Source organism: Ursus maritimus, unplaced genomic scaffold (assembly GCF_017311325.1).
Source record: "Ursus maritimus isolate PB19 unplaced genomic scaffold, ASM1731132v1 scaffold_18, whole genome shotgun sequence".
Lineage (NCBI taxonomy): Eukaryota > Metazoa > Chordata > Mammalia > Carnivora > Ursidae > Ursus > Ursus maritimus.
In genome coordinates this window covers 27,186,300-27,194,063 of record NW_024424230.1, presented here as the reverse complement: position 1 = coordinate 27,194,063, position 7,764 = coordinate 27,186,300, and positions in this window count along the sequence as shown.

The following is a 7,764-nucleotide window of genomic DNA, read 5'->3' as shown; positions in this document are numbered from 1 at the left end:
TTTAAGTGTAGTGTGCATTGGAAGAATTAACAGAGCCAAACAAGGAACATTCGGTTGTAAAATTTTGGATCATCTCTGCATGAGATGGGTGCAGCCTGCCCTCTCCCCAGCCCATGCAAGCACCAGAACTTCATGTTCGCAGACGCATCCCCCTTCAGAGACCCCGGTGAGCAAGGACTTCTCAAAAGGATGGATGCAGGAGCTTTACCTTAAAATTAGGTACACTGTGATGGTGTTTTAGAAAAATGGTTATTTGCTAAAACCAGTTAAATGTTTGTAGATGTGTAAGTGACCACAAGAATGAATTTTATGAAATGTGTATGAAATTATTTATTATTATTTATACTTAATTTCCTTATGAACAAATCTAAGTGCAGCCTTGACAACACTGGTGGCCAGTGAAGAAGGGGACAAGAAAGGGAGAGGGGCAGGAAGAGCCATCTTGGTCCAAGGCACCTGTTGGCCTCTGCCCCCCATCTCTCCAGACAGTTGTGACGAAGGCTTCATGGGCCTTGGAGGGAACGCCGACTTCCTCAGCCGCACATACAAGCTCGCTAAGCTCTTCCACGGCAGGGTGCCTTCTGAGGCTCAGACACGGGGCGCTTTATTTTACTCTGCTCTGTTCACGTCATTGCCGTCATCCTTCCCTTCCCTTTTCCGCCGGAAGCACTCCTATTCAGTGTTCAGTACCCAGTTCAAATGCCACTAGCATCTTTTGTGGAGTGTTTTGAGTCCAAGCAAAGCTAGGTTTCCTTCCTCAACAGTTCCATGGTATTCTGTGCATACCTCAACTCAACATTTTCAGTGTCTTGTAACAGGCTGACGGGGCCTCCTTGTCCACCAGAGGTGGCCTTAAAATTGACCCCTCCAAGGATCTTGGGCTCTGGCCCAATGCCCTCAGGCCAAGCCAAGAGTCTGTGAGGCTGCCATGTCTACTGTGAGATCAAGTGGCAGAGCTCAGACAGCCTACAACAAAACTGTTGTTAACATATATCCAGAAAAGTGAAAAAATCACAAATGAACACTTCACGAATGAATTTCCAATAAATGAACCTACTTGTGTGATCAAGAAACAGAATATTAGCAACATCCAGAAGCCCCTCAGCGACTGTATTTAAAAATGCATTTCTAGCTATATAAACTCATAATTTTAAAAGTAGCTATCAAGTTTCAAATATGTGAGTCGTTAGTAGCTTTTCAAAGACATTTGTAGAAGTTACAGAAGACAAATGCCCCTGAGGAAGCCACTCTGAGGATCTGGAGACAGTGTTCCTTTCCAGAGTGACATCGGGGCCCTGGGCTAACCTGAACCCCACAGTGGGCACTTCTGAGCCTTGGAGCTGAGCCAGGGTCCCGGGAGGCAGCTACATCATCTAATGGAGCGAAACCACTAGTGATGTTTGAAGAACAAGGTCACGTTGACGATAAGGCCATTCGAGGTATAGGTTAATGGAGGTGAGATGGAGAACGGCTACCGTTGGTTGCCTGCCAACTCTGTATGATCTCTGCTAGAGACTTCCCGTAAAGCACCCCATAAAGAGGGTCGTCCTCATCTGAAAGAAGAGGGCGCTAAAGAGAACTAAGAGGACTTGTCCCACGTCTTCAACTTATCATCCCTAGAAGCCCCAGAACCGGGATTTCAATCCATCTGACTCTTGAGAACATCTTTTTAGAAGGAACAGCATAGGCAAAGGCACTGAGGTAGGAATGAGGACCATTCGTCCTGGGTATTTTTATCCAGGGCGGGGGGGGGGGACTGACACACCCATGCGACATCCCACTGAGGAGCAATGAGAGTTATGGAGGGAGGGGTAGAGTAGCACCCCATTACAGTGGGGAGGTCCTGAAAATGGGTAGAGGAGCTTTAGTGAAAGGACGTCTACTTGTCTCAACCAGCTTTGCCCCTCCTGCCCTTGCGTCCCTGATGATTAAGAGTTCATGGACCTTATATATACAATGGAATATTACTCAGCAATCAGAAAGAATGAGTTCTCAACATTTGCTACAACATGGACGGCACTGGAGGAGATAATGCTTAGTGAAATAAGTCAAGCAGAGAAAGACAACTATCATATGATTTCTCTCATCTATGGAACATAAGAACTAGAATGATCAGTAGGGGAAGAAAGGGATAAAGGAAGGGGGGGCAATCAGAAGGGGGAATGAAACATGAAAGACTATGGACTATGAGAAACAAACTGAGGGCTACAGAGGGGAGGGGGGTGGGGGAATGGGATAGACCGGTGATGGGTAGTAAGGAGGGCACATATTGCATGGTGCACTGGGTGTTATACACAACTAATGAATCATCGAGCCTTACATCGAAAACCGGGGATGTACTGTATGGTGACTAACATAATATAATAAAAAATCATTATTAATTAAAAAAAAAAAAAAGAGTTCATGGGCCTTGGTGTGCATGTGTGTGTGTGATATCTTAATATATTTTTTTCTTCTGCATTTCTGCAGATGTCTTGATGTTTCCCGACGGCATGTTTCATAGTCCCTACTGCCCTGGTGTTTTCCATTAGAGGAAATGTACTGGCTCTGTGACTGGCCTATGGCCTTGGCCCCCAGCATCACAGAGGTGTTTGGGATGGCACCCTGACCTTTTTTTTTTTTTTTAAGATTTTATTTATTAATTTGACAGAGATAGAGACAGCCAGCGAGAGAGGGAACACAAGCAGGGGGAGTGGGAGAGGAAGAAGCAGGCTCATAACGGAAGAGCCTGATGTGTGACTCAATCCCAGAATGCTGGGATCACGCCCTGAGCCAAAGGCAGACGCTTAACCGCTGTGCCACCCAGGCGCCCCGCACCCTGACCTTCTGACCTAACATGCTGACAGGACAAACACAAGCCCACGAGAGGCAGTCGCACAACACATCTGTGTGGTTGCGCTGTGTGTGTGCAAGGATTCCAGCACATTCCTCTTATCTTGAGGTCCCTGTGTTCAAGGGAGGAGTACTGGACAACAGGTTGCCTGCTGCCCCCTCAGGCTGACCTTCAAGGCTCTTCTGTGGGGCCGGTCCACCTGCCCAGCTGCCGGATGCCCTCCGCTAACGGCAGCCACACCGTCGAAGGCATCACGCACCCTCAAGGTGGATGGCCTGGCTGGTACCTGGCCCTACCGCTCACCAGCCCTGAACGGTTCCCCTCACCACTCCTGTTTCCTTACCTTTTAAAAGACTATGCTGCCTGAAGGGGAGAAGAAGCATCTGCCCTCCCCGCCGCCAGCAAAATCGAAGTCCTGCGGGACAGAAGTAATGGCTAGCAGAGCCAAGCCAGGGGTCCCGGTGCCTCGAAGTGCTGGTAGGTTCTGATGAAGGGCTCTGCTCACTCCTCATCCTCCTCCTGCCCTCTCGTGGGGCCGGATGCTGGTTCCAATGGCCCCCCTGTCTCAGAAGGTAACCCAGGCTCTCCTCTTCCCCCACTTCTGGGTAAACAACCCCCACATTCCGTGTCTCCGGCCCTGAACGCTTGCCCAGACCACAGTGTTGTATCTCCCACTGCATGCTGGGATTTCTGCCTGTCCGTCTAGACATCTCAAACTCCTCGTCACCCAACGGGCCTTAACTGCCTTTACTCTACCTCGTACTGTCGTTTCAAAGCTGTTATTAAAGAGGAACAGACGTACATCAAAGTGGTGAATGTCCGCAAGCTAACACACCCCGGCAACCAGCACCCAGATCAAGACGCCGTCAGCACCCCGGAAGGCCTCCTCGCGCCCCCTTCCGGTGGTGGTTGGCATACACACCTCTCCAGGTTAGCCTGTTTCCGAACCTCGCGTAAATGGAATGATACAAGTTGCGCTCCTGTGCTTGGCTTCTTTCGCGCGACGTTGTGAGATGCGTTCACACCGTTGCCTGGACTCGGAGGGCCCTCGTTCTCTAGCCGTGCAAGCATCACTGTTTACCCACCACACTGCTGGTGAGCAACGGCGCTGCTCCCCACTTGCGGCTGGTATGAGAAGTGCGGTGTTGAACTTTGTGGTGCGTGTCTTCGGTGTGACGATGCACGGATTTCGTCCGCGCGTTTGCCGGGCCGTAGCCGACACCGCCAGGCGGTCAGTCCTCGCAAGGGGCTGCGGGAGTCTCTCTCCCCGCAGTGGACGTGAGTTCCGGTTGCTCCTCTCCCTCACCAACCCTTGAGGCCGTTTTTAATTCACTCACGCTTCTCGCCACGCCTATCGTGTCCCTTTTTCCTCCCAAATTATCTCATGTGTTCAGCCCTTCCCGCTTGGCGCTGCCTGCTGCCGGACTGTGAGCTCCTGCCAGCCTCCCCAGCTTTGGCCTTCAGGCTCCGCGAACCACTCCCAGCAAATCTCCCTAAACGCTGCTTAACCATCGCTCGGTTCTGCCCGCGGACCTTCAATCGCCCCTGATCTCCTATTACTTTAGACCTGCATCTGTTCCTCTGTCTGGCTTTTGACACTGTCTGCGAACACAGTCCATGATCAAGCAGACCTGATCTTTCCCTCAGGCCTCAGTGTTGCCCCCCAACCACCACCCCCCCACCCCCCGCCCAGGGTGACTTCCGACGCCTCAGTCCCTCTCCCTGCAAGTCCGGGACATCAGCTTGTCTGGCAGGAGAACGGTCTTCTTCGTTAGCGGTTCTGTAAGAAACCCCCAAGCTGGAGACCGTTCGTCCTGGCAGAGCCTTGGAGAACCTGTTCCAACACCCCTGTTTCAAGAGAAGCTCCAAATTATAAAGAATTTTTAAAATTTATTTCTATTTTTTTTTAAGATTTTATTTATTTATTTGACAGACAGAGCAGGAGAACACAAGCAGGGGGAGTGGCAGAGGGAGAGGGAGAAGCAGACTTCCCGCTGAGCAGGGAGCCTGATGCAGGGCTCGATCCCAGGACTCTGGGATCATGACCTGAGCTGAAGGCAGTCACTTAACCACCTGAGCCACCCAGACGTCCAAGAATTTTTTTTTTTAAGATTTTATTTATTTATTCGACAGAGATAGAGACAGCCAGTGAGAGAGGGAACACAAGCAGGGGGAGTGGGAGAGGAAGAAGCAGGCTCATAGCAGAGGAGCCTGATGTGGGGCTCGATCCCAGAACGCCGGGATCACACCCTGAGCCGAAGGCAGACGCTTAACCGCTGTGCCACCCAGGTGCCCCCCAAGAATTTTTTTTTTTAATCCTAATGACTTGACAGGTGTTTTTGTGACTTTCTTAAAGTGACAAGTATCACTTCTTATTTGCTGGTAGTCTTTTTTTGATTTGAAAGCAGGCCGAGCTTGGGATATGAGCTGGATGGGGAGAAGAGGGGAAGCAGGTAGAAATTCCAAGTCAGCTCTGCTTTTAAAACTGCTTCTCAGGCAGATAGACATCCTCGCCAGGGGCAGTTCTCAAGCAGAGGCTTCTGATCAGTAGAAAGGTACCGAGAATCACAAATAAATGTGGGGGAAATGAGAAGCAGGCAGATTTTTCTTACTCCTCCCAATTTTAAAAAGGCAAATCCAGCTATGTGTTTTTGTTTGCTTACAGTTTGTTATAGTTTTTACTTGTATTCTTTACACAAGGGATCCCCGATATACTCTAGTTCGTATTGTCCGTATTTAGAGCTTAGAGCATAATTTTGCTATTTTAAATGGCCAGAGAGGCTCATAGCCCCATCTTTCCTTTGATAATGTAGTATTTTTCTCTCCTGTACGTCCTCTGATGCTGAGTCCTGGGAAGTCCCTTGGAAACACTAACTCAAAGCCTGGTTAGTAGCTCCCATCACAGGGAAGCAAACATCAGAGTGCACGGTCAATCCACGTGCCTTGCCCAGGCATGACGAACACTGCCTCCTTGTGCACCCAAGTGGGGCCTGGCCTCGCGGGCTGTGACCCACGGCACACACCCTCCCTCGACATCGTGAGGCTGTCCGCAGCACACAAACATGCCACGTTTCCCTTGGCGGACACTCAGCTTTCTTCCTGAAAGGCTGCTCTGTCTTTTCCTGCCTTCACAAAAGTGCTACTCAGGAGTCAAGGGCCTTACGAGGCCTGTATGTTCAGTAAAGCTCCCTCCGCCTACTCCAGACCCACTGATATTATCCAAACTCTCTAGCCCGAGTCTAGCAGACTCTCTAGTCTGCTCACAGTTTAGCCCTTCGTGGCACATCATCTTGTATCACGTAAGACAACCCTAAAATCTGCCAGTTCCTGATTAAACATGACAGCATCCTGTCCCTCCCTGGAAGACTGCACGATGGGCTTCCTTGTAGGCGAATGAGTTTACACATCCCTTCTGTGCTCAGGAAAGAGTGCCTTTCTGCCCACAGCAGGACCAGTGATCACGCTGAGCCTTGACGCTGACGCTAATGCTCCCCTGTGTCTTATGGCTGCACCAGCTGCGAGAACCAGCTTCTACTTTGCGCCATCGCTGCCGTCCCGAGGACTTTCCTTCATCCACAGTAAGACAGGACATTGGGGATGAATAAATGGCCCCTAACTGCCTCAGAGCACAGCCTGTAGCCTGAGAGAAGATGCTTGTCTCAGGTCAGCAGGAAGGCACGAGCCGGTGAAGGCATCATGAGTGTACAGCCTGAGATCTGGGATGTAGAGAGGGGAGGAGTCAGCCATGGTGCACCCCCAACCCCAGTGTTCGAAGAGCCAGGCCTCCTGGGTGTAGGTGAGCCCCGGTGCAGAGCTAGGCTAGGGACCGACCCGTATCAGCCACACCGACCTCCACCATGGAGGCCCTGAAGACGCACGCTGGCTTTCCGCTCACCCACCCTCAGGGGGACTCTGTGCCCCAAGGCCTGGCCAGCCTGCGTGCCTGGAGCTGGGGCTCGGCCCTCCCCAGTTTTGGGACGGTTTCAGAGGCAAGCCAGAGCCTCTGACCACAAAGGCTGGCCTGTAATTGAGTGCTGGCTGCTCGGTGCCTGAGGCTGATTGACCTGCGGCAGGAGCAGACTAACAAGGGCTGACCCTGCGTGTTTCGGATGCCCCCTGGACCACACGTCCCAGGCACAATGCTATACCCTGCTCCGAGGGCTGTATTTGGGGGGAATCCACCCCCAGCCCCTGCACCCACAGACACACACACGTACCTCAGTACCGTGCAAGAACTCACCCGAAGCCTTCGAGTCCCCATAGTGACGGGGTCATTCCGTTTATGCCTCCACGGGCTCAGGGAAGAGCTCTTGAGGATCTCCATGAGCCAGACACTGAGCCCAAAACTGAGACCCGCCCAGACCCCGCCCTCAGGAAGCTTGTAGTCTAGTGGGCAGAGTCGAGGGAACCAATCTCACACCCGTGTGTAATGACACACAGTCAGCGATCGAGGCTGTGAGAGAAAAGAGAAGCGCAGGGAGACGTGTGCCCAACCCTGAGGTCCTGGCCTCCAGACTCACCTGCCGCCAACAGCCGTCTGAATGGGGGCCGGGTCAGCGACCGGCCCAGCGACCGGCCCGGGGTAGGAGGGGTAGCAATGGGCTCGCAGGGGTAGTCAACGTGTCAACTGCTTTAAGGTAGCCTAGAAAAAGTACAGTTCAACACAGGTCATTTTGCCTTTTAGCCAAAGGACTTGTAGAGCAGGGTGGGGTGGGGGAGTATTGCAGGGGCCCAAGGGTAAAAAGGCCAAGCAATCCCAGAGGGAGAACCAGGAGGTAGGGCCTCCCAGGGATGATCTCACGCCCCGGGGGGTAGGGGCTGCACCGGCAGTGTGGGGGTGCTTGTCCTGTGGGCGGGCAGGATGCAGAGGCTTCTGGCTGGACCCCAGGTGCCACTGTGGGGCTCCCAGGGTGGGAGGACCGCCCCCCCCC